Below are 19,473 nucleotides of genomic sequence, written 5' to 3' on the forward strand. Positions count from 1 at the left end.
TGAGTCCGGTTTTGTGACCGATTATATGGTCAATTTTGGAGAAGGTACAATGGGATGCTGAGAAGAAGGTATATCCTTTGGTTTTAGGGTGGAGTGTTCTATAAATATATGTTAAATCCATTTGTTTCATAACCTGTTAGTCTTTCTGTGTCTCTGTTTAATTTCTATTTCCCTGATCTGTCCATTGATGAAAGTGGCGTGTTTAAATCTCCTACTATTATTGTTTGTGGTGAAATGCATGATTTTTTGAGCTTTAGAAAGGTTTCTTATTGTTTAGAGACACAACTGCTATATACTTGACAAATATAGCAATCGGCCAGAATAGAAAGCATGTGACTGTTGGCCACATGAGGATGAGTTTCTTTCAAAGATCATCATGATTTTTGGTAAGATCTTCCTTGTAATTGGTGGCATGGCTTCTCACAAACATGGTCCAGTTGTCTAGAATCTCCTCCTTGGTCAGCATCTCATCCTTGTTTTTATCTGACTCATACACCAGATGCTGGGCCTCAGCCTGTGCATGGTCATAGTCCTGAGGGAGGATCCAATGGTGAATCTCATCCTAATCCAGTTTCCCATCCTTGTTCAGATCTGGGAAATCATTGAACTGCTCCCCAGACAAAACCCAGTCGGTCTCAGGGCAATTGTCCTCGTGAGAAAAAGATGTCCACAATGTACTCATACTCGTCCACAAAACCATCCCCGTTCTTGTCGATATTCTCCAGTGTTTCCAGAACTACAATCTCCTTCATATGTTCTAAATCCTCTTAGTGCAGAAAAGCAATGAACCTGTCCTGAGTAGCTGTCAGGTCACCGTCAAGGCCTTAAACCTCCTCTCATCTCGTGGAGGCAACTTTTTAAAGTTGTGATGATCAGAGCTATCTTGGAATTCAGCAAGGTTTCCCAGGTAGTAGCCATATGTAGCCTGCTTGTATTCTTCCCAGGAGATTTTTCATCTATGTCCCTATCATAATCCTTCCAGAGTTTAGCCACATTTTGGTTGATGTATCTTTTCTGTACCTGTTTGATCCAAACTTTCAGATCCTCAGTAGTAACAAGGCTGCCTTCATCACTGTCAATTGGATCAACAATTTTCCCCAGCCTCTCCTGCTCTCGTCCAGGATTAGCTATCAAAGGTCTTGGAGTCCTCCTTGCCCAGGAAGACCTCATGATCGTACAGGAAGCTGTGATTATTCTCTGGTGGCCACCCGCCCTGCTCTGAATCGGGACAAACCATGTGCTCCTTGCTCATCATGCTCTTGGCATGAACGCCAGGACCAGTGCCAGCAGCAGCCCATGGAGAGTCCCAGGCTGACACCATGCACCACAGTCGCGATCAAAGGGAGGCAGCAGGGAAGTAGGGGCTCAGAGCAGCTTAACCGCCGTCCCTTCCCCAGAGAGGGCTTTTGTTACATTTCGAATGTTATCCATTTTCCTTGTTTCCACAAAACCCCTTATAAAACCCCCTCCCCCTTCTACTTTGAGGGTGTTACCACACCCACCCAAACACCCAGGCCTATCTGCCTCCCTGTTCTGGTTTCCTCTACACTGGGGCATCAAGCCTTGACAAGACCAAGGGCTTCTCCTCCCATTTGTGCCCAAGAAGGCCATCCTCTTCTACATATGCAGCTGTAGCCATGGGTCTGTCCATGTGTACTCTTTGGATGGTGGTTTCGGTCCTGGGAGCTCTGGGTGTTTCTTAGTGTTGTTCTTATGGGAATGTAAACCCCTTCAGCTCCCTCAATCCTTTCTCTTACTCCTCCATTGGGGACCCTGCTCTCAGCTGAATGGTTGGCTGCAAATATCTGCCTGTGTATTTGTCATCCTCTTTACCCCACTCTTTTGAGCAGATCACCACAGAGCAGCGAAGATGTATTGTCTTGGCCTGATGATGTACAGACAAATAGATGATTTCTTAATTCTTATGATGGTTCTATAAGAATTCCTAAAATTAGATTAGTAATTTTAAGCTCCTTTATAATGGGACAGCTATTATGTTTTCTCTGGTAATCAAAATTGCATTGAGAACTCTTCCTTCTTAAAGTTTCATGAGTGAATTGCTTCTGCAATACCAAGCAGGCATCTACAAATTAGAACCCATGCTAAGAGGGTACAAACCAATTAACCAAAGTTCATAAAAAGAGAACTAATGATTTACTATAGGTGCAAGGACTGAACGTAAATAATTGACTGGATTTGCCTATAGGCAATTTCACTTATTCTTTTCTCATAAAAATTACAGCTTTTAACTCTCCATGAACATGCAGAGCCAGTGACAAATGGTGACGGTTTATCCTGATGATTACTCTTCATGGATATGCATGTAAACATTCTCTGTCGTAAACTGATTATCCAACTTATGATTTGAATTCCTGTGCAAACTTGTGGTGAACTTTTCACCATGTGATGCTGTGTTCAGAAAGATATACAAATGCTGAGGACAAAGAGAGAGAAAGCTTTTTAGACAGAACTGAACTGAAGAGAACAGAACTCAAGAAGAACTTAGAAGTAAAGGCATAGCGTTGAGAGTAAGGCATTGAGAGTAAGGGAATTATTGTGTCATAAGAGCAAGAGGAAAGGAGATAAGAAGAAGAGAGCAAGGAGAACCTTATAAGTCAAACTTTATGGCGGCAAACCTTTGTAGAAATTCTAGGAAAACGGAAGAACTTATAAATAAAGGTTAAAATCACTACTCTTCAGTCTTCAGCCTGGCTCACTGGCTAGCCTCTGCTCTTCAGTCAGGCTCACTGTCTAGCCTCTGCTCTTCAGCCTGGCTCACTGGCTAGCCTCTGCTCTTCAGTCAGACTCACTGGCTAGCCTCTGCTCTTCTGTCAGGGTCACTGGCTAGCCTCTGCTCTTCAGCCTGGCTCACTGGCTAACCTGTGCTCTTCAGTCAGGCTCACTGGCTAACCTCTGTTCTTCAGTCAGCCTCACTGGCTAGCCTCTGCTCTTCAGTCAGGCTCACTGGCTAGCCTGTTCTCTTCAGTCAGGCTCACTGTCTACCCTGTGCTCTTCAGTCAGGTTCCCGGCTAGCCTCTGCTCTTCAGTCAGGCTCACTGGCTAGCCTCTGCTCTTCAGTTAGGCTCACTGACTAGCCTCTGCACTTCAGTCAGGCTCACTGGCTAGCCTCTGCTCTTCAGCCTGGCTCACTGGCTAGCCTCTGCTCTTCAGTCAGACTCACAGGCTAGCCTGTGATCTTCAGCCTGGCTCACTGCCTAGACTCTGCTTTTCAGCTGGGATCACTGGCTAGCCTCTGCTCTTCAGTCAGGCTCACTGGCTAGCCTCTGCTCTTCAGCTAGGCTCACTGGCTAGCCTCTGCTCTTCAGCTTGGCTCACTGGCTAGCCTCTGCTCTTCAGTCAGGTTCACTGTCTAGCCTCTGCTATTCAATTAGGCTCACTGGCTAGACTCTGCTTCTCAGCTGGGCTCACTGGCCTATGGGGCCCTAGCACATCGCTTAACCATCTGCTCATGACTGCCTGACCACACTGACCACCTGACCCGTCGCCCTGACTTCTTAAAGTCATTCTCTAGAAAGAGCACAAGAAACCAAAGAGAAACACCACAGCAAACTTTTCCCATGGGCTCCTCTTTAACCTTAAGTGCTTTCATTATTTCTTTAAAAGAGTGAAATATAATTTCGGCTATTCATATGGCCAAGAGAGCTGTGCAGTAGTCATTGCTTTAGGGAATTTGGTGGTAAATCAAAAGATTCCTTTATTCTATCACGATGTTATCTGTATGCTGTAAGATGTATGTTTGAAAACACAACACCAAATTCCTAAAATCTAGATGTTTTAAGACATCAGCTCATGGAGAAACATAACTGCTTCCTATCTAGACTGGGCTTTTTTGCTATACTGCAGGTACAATCAATTTTCCACACTACTTCCATGATTTTCAAGAATGATTAAGAGAAAAATAAGTTGAACATAATGGCCAGAAAGGGGGTTCTGTCAAGTTGTCTTATGTGGGACAAGATACCAAAGTATGATGGTAAGCCTAAAACCACCTGTTCCCAAAACTAACAGAACTTACAGAAAATACATACTTTCTTATCATTCCTCCTCCCCAATGATCAGTGATTTAATGAGCACCTACTACGATCCTAGCACTGTGCATCTAAGTGTGTAATGGTGATTAAAAAACTTAATAAAAAGCCTCATTAAGGAATAAAGAAAAATGAAACATAACTTTGAAACTCAGAATTCAATATAAGCAAAACCACCACCATTTCTTCAACTGGTGATTTCTGAAAACTTCATCATTTTTTCCATGGGCTTCTATAGTAATGATACTGAGTCTTGATTTGGTAAATCTCAAAAAGCAAGTCACACTTCTTTCTTGGCTCCCACAACTGTCAAAGGGAACAACACTGTTGCTGTCCATTGTGCTTCCCTATCAATCCTTTTATGGATGGTAATGAATTCCAGTCTTTTCAATGTGAAAACAGGCCACCACTTGAGGGCAAAGGTTATTAAAATTACCCAAACCGGTATATTCTCTAAAATTTTCACATAGCATTTTACTGATATCACAATGTAAATTCACCACAAATATTTAACCAATGAAAATATTGAATAGCTCTGCAAATAGGAGCGATAATCATATATACGTGAAAACAACTATTATGGAAACAAACGACGTAATAGGAGAAAAGATACATCACGAAAAGCTACACAAGCAGCAAAAAAGACACTACATTTCTTGGTTTAAAAGTTAGGAGATACACTTGATCTTTAAAGACAGACAATGTACTTGATCTTTAATCCCTTCAACTGTGCCCTGTCCACATAGAAACTGCAGTAGATGACAATCTTTTGTAAGATTTATTTATTTATATGTGAGACAATGCATCTGTCTTCAGACACACCAGAAGAGGGCATCAGTACTCCTTACAGATGGTTGTGAGCCACCATGTGGTTGCTGGCATTTGAACTCAGGACCTCTGGAAGAACACTTGGTGCTCTTACCCACTGAGCCATCTCTCCAGCCCTCACAATGGCCTCTTACACAGCATCACAGTGGTCTATTTCACTAGATGGCTCCAGGATGATAACAGAGAAACTTTCACAGTTCCTGAGCACTTCTGAGTTCAAACACCACCAGTGCCAACTCTGTGCTGTTGGCACATTCTGACCTTCTCCTAAGGGTTGTCAGCCACAAAAGGGACAGGTTAGCACCACACAGCACTCACTGCCCAATCCTAAAAACCCCCTCGATTCTGAAAAAGCCACAATCCATGCTTGCTCCATATTTGAGGAAGCCAAATGTTGATCCGGCTCAAGGCTCTACTTTTCTTAGCTCATCAACTTTCTTTTTCCACTTCTTGTCACAAGAAGTATTTTTTTTTTATGCTGCAACTACACTGCAATGTGTGAAGAAAACCAACATCAACTCTGGGTGTCACCTCTTGAAATTTAAAATTCACAAAACAATTCATGGCTTTCTAATCAGCACCATGGAAAATAAACAAAAATAAGCAAAACCATTCCAAAGGAACTTGCTGATCTGGAGGCCTGCTCATAGCAGGTAGGAAAGAATTAAATTATGCAGAACTGTAATCTCTCAGAGCTTTGGAGGCTAAAAAAGAGGAAATCTCTGTTTATGTTCCCTTTCTCCGAGTAATTGAAGGAGGGTATTTTACATCCTCCAAATACAATCTCTTGCAAGGGGCAACCAATTTCAAAGTAGATCAGAAGAAATCTATTAAATAATACATTCATTGCTTGAGGTTTTAAGAAAATATTTTCCCACGATCCCAGTCCTTTAACAGCATACTCCAGATTACCTCTCCACTCTTTCCCAATGCTATGGGCTTTCCAATCCCTACTTCAGCTCTCCATACATCCCTGAACCCTCCCTTCCCCTACCCAATGGGCTCACTTTGCATTGCCTCCTTCTGCCATTGCTTTCCCAGGACAGGGGGAAGGGGGGCGGGGGGGCAGGGCCAGAACCAGCCAAGGAGGGACACGGGTCTCCTACCTACCTTGATTCTGCTGCTCTGGCGGTGCAGCCCGCCCTGCTTGCTGCTTGCTGTCCCTGGGGACCAGACCGAGGTCCGGCTAGGGGTCCGGGCAAGCGCCAGGCCTCGAGGTCCCCTGGCAGGGCTGGCCTGGGCTTCTTCCCTGGACACTGCGAGGCTGCAGTCTCTGTTGGAAACCCCGCCACTGTCATAGCGCGCCTGCCCCAGGCGGAGCTGACCCCCAAACCCGCTAAGGTCCCCTTCCCTGGTCTCTTCTTCTGCTTTTTCTTTTCTTTTTTTCTTTCTCTTTTTGTTCGCGACCTGGCGCCTGCGAAGAGCTCGTCTCCAGGAAGGAGGACATCGTGCAGGCAGAATCACCTCTGGGCCCTGCCGGGGTCGGAGAGGGAGAGAGAGGAGTCAGCTTGGGCGGCGGCGCCCCGGCTGCTGGCACCCGCGGAAGGAAAACTCGTCCAGGCACACGCGCTGCTGCGGGCGCCAAATATAACGCGCGCGCCCCGCCCCCTCAGTCCCCGCGCTCACCCACGAGCTCCGCGTGCCCTGAGGCCCGGCTCGGGCGCGGTCGAACGGCGGGGTGGGAAGGACACGTGTGCCCACTCCGTGGGGCAGACAACAGGGCGAGGCGGGACACCGGGAGGCCTGTGGTGCGGAGCTCCGGGCTCCGTCCAGGCGGGTCAGTCCCCTCTCAGGGCTCTGAGGAGGCACAGGGCGGCTTCTGCGGCCCCCAGGCCCAGCGTGACCTAACTGTGGCCATAGCCTCAGGAGCTCCCAGCTGCCCCAGGCTGGAGGTTTGGGCATGGCGATTGTGGTTGCCACTCTCCTAGGCCGGCTTAGCAGGGCGCAAGCCACCACCTGCTGTCCTCACCTGAAGGCATCCTGAGAGCCCACATCCAGCAGGCGAGCCTCAGGGCACAGGGCCATGGTCTTGGGTCTGCACCTTGTTGCCAGCCCCTCACATATATGGCAGCATCACACATATGGCTCCTTCTACCAACCGCCACTAATTACCATTTGGACATTCCATCACAGTGTTCTCAAGAAGAAAGATTGCAAACAAACACGAAAAGAATGAAATTTAGAATCTTTTTTATCAGGCTGGAGAGATGGCTTGGTGGTTAAGAGCGCTGCTTCTCCAGTGCTCTCAAGTTCAATTCCCAGCAACTACATGGTGACCTACAACTATCTGTAGTGGGATCCAATGCCCTCTTCTGTCTGAAGTTCTCTTCTGACATGCAGGCACACTCGCAAACAGAGTGCTCATGTACATAAATAAATAAATCTTTAAAAATAAAACCTTCTAATCAGTTAATGTATCTACATCTAGAAGCTAGAAAAGGGTCACAGCAATATTAAAAATAATTCAGAAATGGTAAAGGGATGTACGAGAGTCACAAAATTCACTGGGCAAGATGGTATATGCCTGGAATCCCAACACTCACAAGGCTGAGGTAGGTGGATTGCCTTGAGTTCAAGGCTAGACTAAAGTGTGAGACCTTGTATTAGAAAACAAAACAATTGGGGAGGGGATGGAGAGAGAGACAGAGAGACAGAGAAAGACGGAGAGGGAGACAGAGACAGAGAGCCAGCGCCATAGAGAGACAGAGACAGAGAGAGAGAGAGAGAGAGAGAGAGAGAGAGAGAGAGAGAGAGAGAGACCTCGACATCATTTCTTGCACTGATGACAAGCTACTGAAGAATGTGAATGTCTCCTACCAAACACTGAGATAATGCTAATGACAGAATGGGTTTCTTATTAAGATATCATAAAATGTAGATGGAAAAGTAAAGGAATGTATAATAAGTAAAAGAGAAATCCTAAATTTGGAAAGCCTAAATTTAGAAGACTGTATAAGTTTAAGTCATAGGGGAGGGGATGAGACGATGTGGGGGAGAGAATAATCAGAATAAATTATATATGTGTATGAAAATGTTAACTAAGAGCAACCAATGAAAAGAGAAGAGCAGGTTTATTTTACGATAAAATTGAGTTCCCATATGACACTATATAACATTTTGTGAATGGATTATATGAATTATCTGCAATAAAAAATCAATTGTTATTAAAGATGTGGTTGTGTTCATATTAATTTCAAGTGTTTTAAATTCTTTTTTTACTTGCTTATTTATTGATTGATTTTTTTTAAGATAGGGTTTTCCTATGTAGACCAGGTTGACTCAAAAAAGAGACCCACCTGCCTATGCCTCCAAAGAGTTAGGATCAAAAGTGTATACACACACATGAAATTTACATTCTTAAAGTCATAAAAAATTACAGCTATCAACTTGGTACAATTATTGAACAGTGATCAAGTGAATAGAAATATCAGAAACACATTTAAGGCATTAGGTTACTGTTGTTTAAAGGATCTTGAGCAGCATATATATTTCAAATCATCCAGGAGATACATTGTGAAAAAAAAATGAAACTGGGTAAAGATGATTTAAATTTTTTTAATCTATTAAAAATTTTAAAGTGCATTCGATATGAAAGTGTAAGTGATATACTTCATACTTTTGCTTATATACCATCTTCAATTTTATGTGCATTCTGCAAATATTGTCCATGTTTATTCAGGCTCTTATTATTTCCCCATGACTGATAACATTCACAGAAATCATATTGAGCAAACTGTATATGTTGACGTATAATAGAATTGTATTCTACACAGTATAGCATAGAAATATGTATACATAACTTCTCATATGTGTGTATATACATATGTAGATGGCTCAAGAAAATGAGTATCACTTTATCATTGTGGTATTATTTTCATCAAAATCCTGAGAACATTGAAATGGCATCAAATAGTGACCAGATCTGCAAAAAAATCCACAAAATAAACTCTTACAATGAATCTAAAGATACTGGCAAAAGATGCAAAAATATTAAAGTCTCAATGAAATATAAAGTCCAGATGAAATTCTGTATAATATTTTCTCAACTCTAGGATAATGTATTTTTGTACAACTATCAATAAAAGGCCTGAATTTTGAAGAATTCAAAAGTAGTGCAGTATAATTATGCAGTGGTCAATACTGTTGCATACCATTTTACATAAATGCATACACTCTTGTTCTTTTGTTCCGTGGTCTAGCGACGAACTCGGGTACATTTATGGGGAACCATTGCATTGTAGACTTGAACTGGATTAATTTGGGGGTGAGTAAGTCATATTTTGGTAACGTTGCTTTAAAAATAAACTGTTGGATATTAGTACAGCAAGTAATTCTCCCTGAAGGAAAAACCAGACACCAAGAACCTAGACCACTGCTGTCCATGAGAAATTTGTAGATGATAGAAATATTCTATATCTGCAGTGTTTCTGGCTATGGATTCTGGCTGGCTGTTTGCCTCCTGGTTTGCCTGATGTGACTAAAGATGCAGATTTTAGTTCTAAGTTTAGTTCATCTCAAATAGCCATGTGTGACCAGTGGATGCCATTTGAACAGTGTAGCCACAGAAAACTGAAGCAGTGTAACCAAAGACTCACCTAGGAGTCAGTTGACCTCCTAGAAGTGACTTGGGAAAACGTTGGCAATGATAGCCACTACTTAACTACTAAATATATTGACTCATCAGTCCCAAAGACAACTCAGTGAATTAAACACTCGTTATCATCCTCACTGTGCAGATAAGGGAACTGAGTCACACAAAGGTAAAATAACTTCTCCAGGGTTGAACATCTAACGGGTGTGAGAGCCAAGCTTTGAGTCCAACTACAAAGTAGATCAGCATATAATGGGTTGGTCTGTGCTGCTGTATATTCAAATGCTAAATTCTGTACCCTAACGCCTGGTTGCTCCAACACAAGGAGATCCTCATGTATACCAGATTTTTTTTTTGCCTCCTATGTTATCCCTGATTGGTTAATAAAATCCTTACAACAAGGGCTGTGCAGAAGAGAGGGGACAGAGCAAAGTTTCCCTGGGCCTGGGGACTGAGGCAGGGTCCACGAGGAGAGAGAAAGGACATGGGAGGAGAAGGAAGGAGACACCACCCCATAGGGTAGGTGGATCGTGAGTGTATTGCCATGAGGGCCAGCCTGTCAGAACAGGAGTGGTCCAGGCAGAGCATGGCAAGCAGTACCTCGGGGTTATGGACAGGGAAGCAGAAAAAATAGCACAGAGGGTTGATGTCTACCCAGCTCTAATGCTTTAAGGCTTATTATAAATCTAAAAGTTTTGTGTCTTTTATTTGGGAACTAAATGATCTACGGTGGGGGAGAAACCCCCTAATATTATTTACTGTAGCAATGGTCACTCATTTATTGTGGTATTTTAAATATAACACACATTGAATCTCACAATTCAGGTGCAAGGCTTTTTATGTTTCCAATGTGACTGTACACCTGAGGTCATGTCTAGGTATAGAGACAGAACATGGCAGAAATACCTAGAACATTTTAAGGTCACCACACCGACCAAATGAAAGCCACAGGCTATACAGACTATGATGGATGAGGAGAAGGCTTAGTGCTCTCTGGGAGTCCCCTTCCCTAGACTTGGGATAAGACTTCCAGTAAGCCAAGACATATTCCTCTTTCATTTCTCACAGATCCAGGGGTAGACCCAGATATATGATTTCTTTGCCTGCAGTGTATTTTTCCAAGCGCTGCCCTTTTTGAGGACTTGGCAAAGGTAAGCACCGTCAGTGGAAGGACAGCATATAAATTCTGTATATCTCTGCTCTGACAGCATGTAGCACAGTCCTATCAAGTACTGGAATCCTTGCTGGAAAGATTAATCAACCTCTAGGATTAAAAGGAAGCAACCCGAGGGCCACATGGCTGTAAATCAAGTCTGAAACCATAGCCCAGTATGGAAGTTCATCCTTGGATCTTATGTGAAAGAGCATTAGCATCCACAAGAAAAAAGAAACTGAAATGGAAAGGGGATGGGTAATGAACTCATGGCAAGGATATCTAAGTCATGTGGAAAGATCCCATTGCAAAGACATCTAGCAAAGACACATGTCCACGAAGCTTTCAACAAGAATCCCTATTCTGTGTTCTACAACATTATATATACACACACCGTGAATACTCATTTATGGTCAGCTATGGGGATTGATTCTCTGGGAATCTGACTATGATATTGACATAGATGTATAAAGGTGTTTGACAATTGCTCTTGGGGACCATGGCTGTGACAAAGAGGAGAGAAGAGGATAGGGTGGAGAGCACTCTGGCTCTAATGCAGTCACAAAATTATGCAGGCTGCCCTGTGTGGGGCTCAAGAGCTGGCCTGACCCTGAAGTCTTAGCCTGCACTGGAACAAGCAGGAGGCCCGGCCTTAAAGTCCCCATTGGCTAAGGACGAGGTTCCTGGTCAGAACCTAGTTACCACATTGTAACCACATAGCCATCCCTTCTCCAATATCATTCTTCCTGAATTTCCAAGTCCAATCATGAGGATATTTGGGGCTCCACTCTGATGTTTTACTTAGAGCAAACATAAAAATCAGGTGGATGGGCAGGGAGTGGAATGGCCTAAGGTTAAGCTAAACCTCAATTTTAATGGGTCCATAAGTTCAGGAGGGAGTCCATTGGCATTGTCATCTGTGGCTTCTGTGTCCTTATCCCGGGTGTGCTGACTCTGTGATACGATGCCACCTCAACTCACATATGTCAGGGTGAAAATCATGTATGATCTTTTTCTGGGAAGAACTCTGCCTTTTCCTACCATCTGGAGTTGTACAACATCACTATGCACAGCTCAGAAGAGAGGGGTGGAGATTGTGGAGGCCTTAGAAATTGAGGATCTTTTCTGATTAATGCACATATTTTTTCCTATGTAATTTTTCCCTTGCTCTTTCCCTAATGATGTTTGACTTCATTCCTGGCCTGAAGTAAACTGGATTCCAAGGTTTTGGATTAGGGAAGCCCCTATTTTTGAGATGACAGGCCCAGCAAGGGATCCCACTGCATACAGGTTCCTATTCCTAAGGAAGTTGTTGCTGCAGAATCACAGCATGAGGACAGCAGCACAGGATATCTCCCAGCTTTCTCTCCTGCACCTGCTGCAACTGTAATAAGGCTGTTTGTTTGTTTGTTTGCTTTTTATTGGAAATACCTACAAAGCTGAGCAGTCCACAAGTATTGTTTGTTGCCAGTAGCCCCCTGTACCCAAGGTCTTTCGCTGGACACTAGTCCATTTGGACGTAGGAGCACAGAATGTTAGGCCCCCCGCATTCACACAACAACTGGACAGACCTTCCTTCTATCTTTTTGCATAGCCAGCACTCTAGGACCAAGAGGCTTGCCTAAGAGCCACTGGAGAGGCCCCTCTTGTTCTTCCTGGGGCAGTCCTTGACCCAGGGTCCTTTTTCTTTGCATCAGGCACACTGACTTTTAGCCAGGAATTCTCTTCTGTTGCCAGGTACTGTCTTCCTAGGTTCCCTAACTACTGTGGCCAGTACATGTTCCTCTCTTGTCTTTTATCTCTCTTTAGCTCTCTAATTTCCTCTTCTTTTTTGTCTGTTTGTTCAACCTTACTTTCTCTGTAACTTATACTAACTCTCAGCAACTTAGCTTAACCCTTCAAATTTCTGTAACTTTCTCTTCATATCTTTGTTTTTATCTTAGCCAGATTGGTGGGGCGTTTTCCAGCCCCTCAGAGACCCACCCTTGGAGCCTGGCGGCAGACCTGGAGCACTCCCTACCTTCAGGCATATTGAAGTCAGTCAGGAGTGAGGGCCTTCCACCCATGTCTAGAACATTCTTTCTGGCCTCTAGCAGGATTCTGTCTTTCCTCGGTGGTAAAGAAGATCTGTAACAGTTACTAACAAGCATCTCAAATGGGATGGTGGGAAAACAAGAGAATCTTGAGAATAGAGGTCCACTGAAGAGGGCAAATAGCATTTAGTCACACAGCTAAACCAGGAGGCCTTTCTTGGACAAAAAGGCCATTGTACAAATAAGCACAAGCTTTGTCTATGAAACAGAAAGGTGAGCAGAGAGGCAGCCGATCTGTTATCGACTATCTCTCTAAACTTAGATTTTCCCTCAAGGAGTATCTCTCTTCAGTGTCGGCTTGGTGGCTTTGCCTCTCAAGAGAACCAGCCTCCAAATGACACTAGGCTTCTAGTAGCAACTAATAACAAAAGGATGGAGAGATGGTTAGAACCTGGGTGCTAGATACCATGTGGCTGACAAAAGAATTGTAATGGGTTCACCTGGGACTTTCAGGACCTCAGTAGCAGCCCTTTACCAAACTGTCTCACTGGGTTAAAGGCCCATGGAAAAGAAGACATTAATCCTGACCTTGGCCACAGCCAAAGTCTGAATTCTAAATTTTGACGGGCAAAACAAAGTTTTTCACAGTTTGTTGTAGATTTTTTTTGAAACTATTTTAGGGGCTTTTCTGCCCCCCCAACCTGCGGCATCTCTCCTTGGGGAGGAGGCTCAAGAGAGAGAGACAAAACTCCCTGGCAGAAAACAATTTCTCTCAAGCAAATTATTTTCAATTTTTAACTTAAGCACCAAGATGACCAAGTAAAACTCTTTGACAAACAAAGCAAACAGTTTCATGATTTCAAACACAGTCGTCAGTCCAAATTCAAACATGAAACAAAAGCCAAAAAGACACTCGACAATTTCACAGAAAACAAACCAGAGAAACAAGACCAAGACAAAGCATCCTATAACCAATTTCCACAGATGCCTGGTACCTTCAGTACCTGGCCCAAACTGCAGCTTAACCTTAGCTGCTTCTGGGATACCAAACACAAAAACAGAACACAAACAACAGACACCAACACGTCCAGAAAACCACAGTCAGGTCACAAAGAAGATAAACAATTCCAACAGTCAAACAAGTAACAGAGAGACGCACCACGCGGCTTCGGTACCAAACTGAAACCAAAAATTCAGACGGAGTCACCGAGGGTCTTGGATCCTCTACTCCAATAAAATTCAGCCGGAGTCATTGAGGGTCCGGATCCCTCCGAAAACAGACGGAGGCGCCACGGATCCAGACCTCCCTCTCCTCCAACCACCCCTGGAACGTCTTCCAGGGCTGCGGGGGAGAAGTCTGAGCTCGTCAGCTCCTTCTCTGGCCCACCCAGATAGTCCCCAGATCTGAGCCTATTGATCAATTGTTCACAGGACAAGACAGGACAGACAAGACAAACGCCTGCCAGCTTACCTCCCGGTGGGTGGTCGATGATCTCTGGGCGGAGGATCTCCGAATCCCGGACGAGCCTCCAAATGAAAGATCTCCGGAGAGGACCTTTCCCTCAGGAGGAGACCCAAGTGCCCAATGACCGAGCCGAGGCCACTTGGATGCAATCAGCAAGAGGGTTTATTGGAAAACACAGGTACCTGCGAGCACACAGTCTCTTCGGTGGACTTGCGCGCCCAGCAGCTCCAGCATGAGGCTTTTATAGGGATTGGGGAAGCAGAAGCGCGCGTACAGAAGCAGATGCATAGTTACGGGGATTGGTGGATTCAAACGAGGCACACAGATATGTTCACATATGATTGGCTATTTCACATGATGAGGTAATAAGGTAAAGCTACACACATTGGCAGGTTTGGGGCGTCCTGAATGTCGGGGGCTGGGGGTTTATCTCTTCCTGCCAGGTGGCCTGTGAGTCAGATCCGGTACTCCTGGTCTGTTCTGCATTTCTTTCCTTTTATGGTCTGTTAGTTTTAACGGTGACTCAACCCTAGGTATCTGGGCATGCCTGGGCTCGTTCAAGCCTGTTGCAGCTCTGAGTTAAGACTCATGGTGGGGGTTTTCATGCCCACTGTCATGCACACGTCTGTTCATTATCCTTTCACGCACACACACAATCTTCATACACACCTTACATATATCTCACACACACCACATGCACTCTCCTGTCACACACACACACACTCTTCATACACACCTCACACATATCTCACACACACCACATGCACTCTCCTGTCACTCACACACACTCTTCATACACACCTCATACATATCTCACACACACCACATGCACTCTCCTGTCATGCACACACACAATCTTCACACACACCTCACATTCTCTCCTCACTCATTCTCACATGCTCTCCTCATGCTCTCTCCCTGGCTCTCACATTTGTTCTCAGACTTACTCCCTCATTCACTCTTCACATTCTCTCTCCACTCACTCTTCACATGCTCGTCTCATGCTCTCTCATTCGCTCTCACATTTGTTCTGACATTTGCTCTGTCATTTACTCTCTCATTCACTCCCTGATGCTCTCTCTCATTTACTCTTCACATGTTCTGTAGCCTTTCTCTTGCCCCAGTCCTTTATTAAAATCCAAAAGTGGGGAGGAAAAAGACATTGTGTAATCATTGCCAAATCAAATGCAAAGAATGACTACATCTCACCAAGAACTAAGAATTACAACTGTTCTCCAAAGTTTCAGGCTTCCCCTATACCCAGGCCTGTGGCCAATATAATAATAATAATTGTAAACTTATCATTTTTTAAACTTTAACTCTTTACTTTTATACTTCAGAGACCAAAGCTCCGAGGTCAGCTACCTGCACTTTTCTGTGAAGCTCTAATGATAAATGACATAGGCAAAACTGCCAGGCAGTGGCCAGAAAGAATCAAGGTAACTCTTAGCACACTAATTCCACTAGCTTTCTGTTCCTTGCACACAATGACTCTCATAAGGGTTCCAGTAGCTTGACTTAATTTACTAGTATATTATTTTATATATTCTATACTTCCTTAACCAGTCTATAATATTATGTAAAACTTACTTCCTAACTTCAATAACTTTTTCCTTTCTTAGGGTCCCAATGTTGGCTCTAATTCATTTTCTCTTATTTTCTTTTCTTTTTTTTTATTAACTTGAGTATTTCTTATATACATTTCAAGTGTTATTCCCTTTCCCGGTTTCCGGGCAAACATCCCCCTCCCTCCTCCCCTTCCTTATGGGTGTTCCCCTCCCAACCCTCCCCCCATTGCCGCCCTCCCCCCAACAGTCTAGTTCACTGGGGGTTAAGTCTTAGCAGGACCCAGGGCTTCCCCTTCCACTGGTGCTCTTACTAGGATATTCATTGCTACCTATGGGGTCAGAGTCCAGGGTCAGTCCATGTATAGTCTTTAGGTAGTGGCTTAGTCCCTGGAAGCTCTGGTTGCTTGGCATTGTTGTACTTTTGGGGTCTCGAGCCCCTTCAAGCTCTTCCAGTTCTTTCTCTGATTCCTTCAACGGGGGACCTATTCTCAGTTCAGTGGTTTGCTGCTGGCATTCGCCTCTGTATTTGCTGTATTCTGGCTGTGTCTCTCAGGAGCGATCTACATCCGGCTCCTGTCGGTCTGCACTTCTTTGCTTCATCCATCTTGTCTAATTGGGTGGCTGTATATGTATGGGCCACATGTGGGGCAGGCTCTGAATGGGTGTTCCTTCAGTCTCTGTTTTAATCTTTGCCTCTCCCTTCCCTGCCAAGGGTATTCTTTTTCCTCATTTAAGGAAGGAGTGAAGCATTCACATTTTGATCATCCGTCTTGAGTTTCGTTTGTTGTAGGGATCTAGGGTAATTCAAGCATTTGGGCTAATAGCCACTTATCAATGAGTGCATACCATGTATGTCTTTCTGTGATTGGGTTAGCTCACTCAGGATGATATTTTCCAGTTCCAACCATTTGCCTACGAATTTCATAAAGTCATTTTTGATAGCTGAGTAATATTCCATTGTGTAGATGTACCACATTTTCTGTATCCATTCCTCTGTTGAAGGGCATCTGGGTTCTTTCCATTTTCTGGCTATTATAAATAAGGCTGCGATGAACATAGTGGAGCACGTGTCTCTTTTATATGTTGAGGCATCTTTTGGGTATATGCCCAAGAGAGGTATAGCTGGATCCTCAGGCAGTTCAATGTCCAATTTTCTGAGGAACCTCCAGACTGATTTCCAGAATGGTTGTACCAGTCTGCAATCCCACCAACAATGGAGGAGTGTTCCTCTTTCTCCACATCCTCGCCAGCATCTGCTGTCACCTGAGTCTCTTATTTTCTTCAAGCTATTTTTGCAAGTCAAACCTTAATCTGGAACTACAATTGTGAAGTGATTACATTTTTTCCACGATGAGAACACACAGTATGGGCCTCTAGGGCTATGCTGTGCTGTGCCCCTATGCATCAATTTCCAATTGTCTAAGAATCATAACATCAAGGAACATCTATTTTCACAGAATTCACCAGAGCAGAAGGAGAAAGAAGTAGGAAAGTCAGATATAATAGAATAATTGTGCACACCAAGGCCAACTGATAGGCAGTCACACAGAAATGAAATCTATACAGCCCTTAGGAAAGTCAGATATAATACTATAATTGTGCACACCAAGGCCAACTGATAGGCAGTCACACACAAATGAAATCTATACAGCCCTTGTCCAGTGATAAGCTTAGGGAAATGGAAACAACCAGTTTTTACAAAGAGCTACTGCGGACTATTGAGATGTCTCCATCCAGGACTACTGAAGGCAGCCTCTTATTTCAGATGGTGGGACTCGTGGAGGGATGTGTGTCCTGATACTCAGGGTTCCCAAAGCCACCCTACTTTACAAGGACCTGCTGCAGGCTTCTGACATGTCACCATCCCAGCCTACTACTGGCAGTCCCTGTCATTGTATGTTGTCCCCAGCATTAGCCAAAGCAATCAGACAACAAGAGGAGGTCAAAGGGATACTGATTGGAAAGGAAGAAGAAAACTATCACTATTGAGGACGATAGGACAGTATAATTGAGACACCCAAAAAAGTACACCAGAGAATTCCTAAGACAGATAAACAACTTCGGCAATGTGGCTGGGTATAAAATTAACTCAAACAAATCAGTAGCCTTCCTCTACACAAAAGATAAACAAGTTGAGAAAGAAATTAGGGAAATGACACCTTTCATAATAGTCCCAAATAACATAAAAATACCTCAGTTTGACTTTTATCAAACAAGTGAAAGATCTGTGTGAAAAGAACTTCATGTGTCTGAAGAAAGAAATTGAAGAAGATCTCAGAAAATGGAAAGATCTCCCATGCTTGTGGGTTGGCAGGATGAAGAGAGTAAAAATGGCCATTTTTCCAAAAGTGACCTAGAGATTCAATGCAATCCCCATCAAAATTCCAATACACTTCTTCATAGGGTTAGACAAAAAAATTTGCAAATTCATTTGGAATAACACGTAACGCAGGATAGCTAAAACTATCCTCAACAATAAAAGGACTTCCCTGGGAATCACCATCCATGAACTCAAGCAGTTTACAGAGCATTAGTGATAAAAACTGTATGGTATTGGTACAGAGACAGGAAGATAGACCAGTGGAATAGAACTGCAGACCCAGAAATGAACCCACACACCTATGATCACTTGATTTTTTGACAAAGGAGACAAAACTGTCCAGTGGAGAAAAGATAGCATTTTCAGCAAATGGTGCTGGTTCCACTGGAGGTCAGCATATGGAAGAGTCCAAATCATCCCCTTCTTATTGCCCTGGACAAAGCTTAAGTCCAGGTGGATCAAGGACCTCTACATCAAACCAGATACACTCAATCTATAGAAGCAAAAGTGGGGAAGAATCTTGAACACAAGGACACTGGAAAAAATTTCCTGAACAAAACAGGAATGCCTTATGCTCTAAGATCAAGAGTAGACAAATGGGACCTCATAAAGGTACAAAGCTTCTGTAAGGCAAAGGACACTGTGGTTAGGACTAAACAGCAACCAACAGATTGGGAAAAGACCTTTACTAATCCTACAACTGATAGAGGGCTAATATCCAAAATATACAAAGAACTCATGAAGTTGGACTGTAGGGAGACTAATAATCCTATTAAAAGTTGAGGTTCAGAGCTGAACAAGTATTAACAGCTGAGGAATAGGGAATGTGTGAAAAGCACCAAAAGAAATGTTCAACATCTTTAGTCATAAAGGAAATGCAAAAGAAAACAACACTGAGATTCCACCTCACACCAGTCTGAATGCCTAAGATAAAACACTCAGGCGATAGAAGATGCTTGCGCGGATGTGAGAAAGAGGAACACTCCTACATTGTTGGTGAGATTGCAGACTGGTACAACCATTCTGGATATCAGTCTGGAGGTTCCTCAGAAAATTAGACATTGCACTAGCTGAGGACCCAACTATACCTCTCTTACACATTTACCCAAAAGATGCTCCAACATACAACAGGGCACATGCTCCACCATGTTCATAGCAGCCTTATTTATACTAGTCAGAAAATGAAAAGATCCCAGATGCCCTTCAACAGTGGAATGGAAACAGAAAGTGTGGTACATCTACACAATGTAGATGATATCAAAAACAATGACTTCATGAAATTCATAGGCAAAGAGGATGTACTAAGACATATCATCCTGAGTAAGGTAACCCAATCACAGAAACACACACATGGTATGCACTCATTGATGAGTGGATATTAGCCCAAATGCTGGAATTCCCCAAGATTCACAGACAAAATAAAATTCAGGAAGGATGACCAAAATGCTGATGCTTCACTCCTTCCT

At 43.6% G+C, this 19,473-nt stretch overlaps 2 protein-coding genes and 1 pseudogene across 3 annotated transcripts in view; all 3 read right to left on the reverse strand.

Annotated features, from left to right (window-relative positions):
* Positions 1-6,396, reverse strand: part of LOC134480503 (uncharacterized) — a 42,173-nt gene extending 35,777 nt beyond the window's left edge. Inside the window, 1 exon segment of the mRNA NM_001447311.1 lies at positions 5,988-6,396. The gene's annotated coding sequence lies outside the window, so the exon portion shown is untranslated.
* The window catches only part of LOC146768883 (uncharacterized), a 263,806-nt gene that overhangs the window by 74,551 nt on the left and 169,782 nt on the right, over positions 1-19,473 (reverse strand). The window lies entirely within an intron of this gene.
* Positions 321-1,326, reverse strand: LOC148003465 (reticulocalbin-1 pseudogene; annotated as a pseudogene).

This window comes from Rattus norvegicus, chromosome 9 (assembly GCF_021556685.1).
Source record: "Rattus norvegicus strain SHRSP/BbbUtx chromosome 9, alternate assembly SHRSP_T2T, whole genome shotgun sequence".
Classification (NCBI taxonomy): domain Eukaryota; kingdom Metazoa; phylum Chordata; class Mammalia; order Rodentia; family Muridae; genus Rattus; species Rattus norvegicus.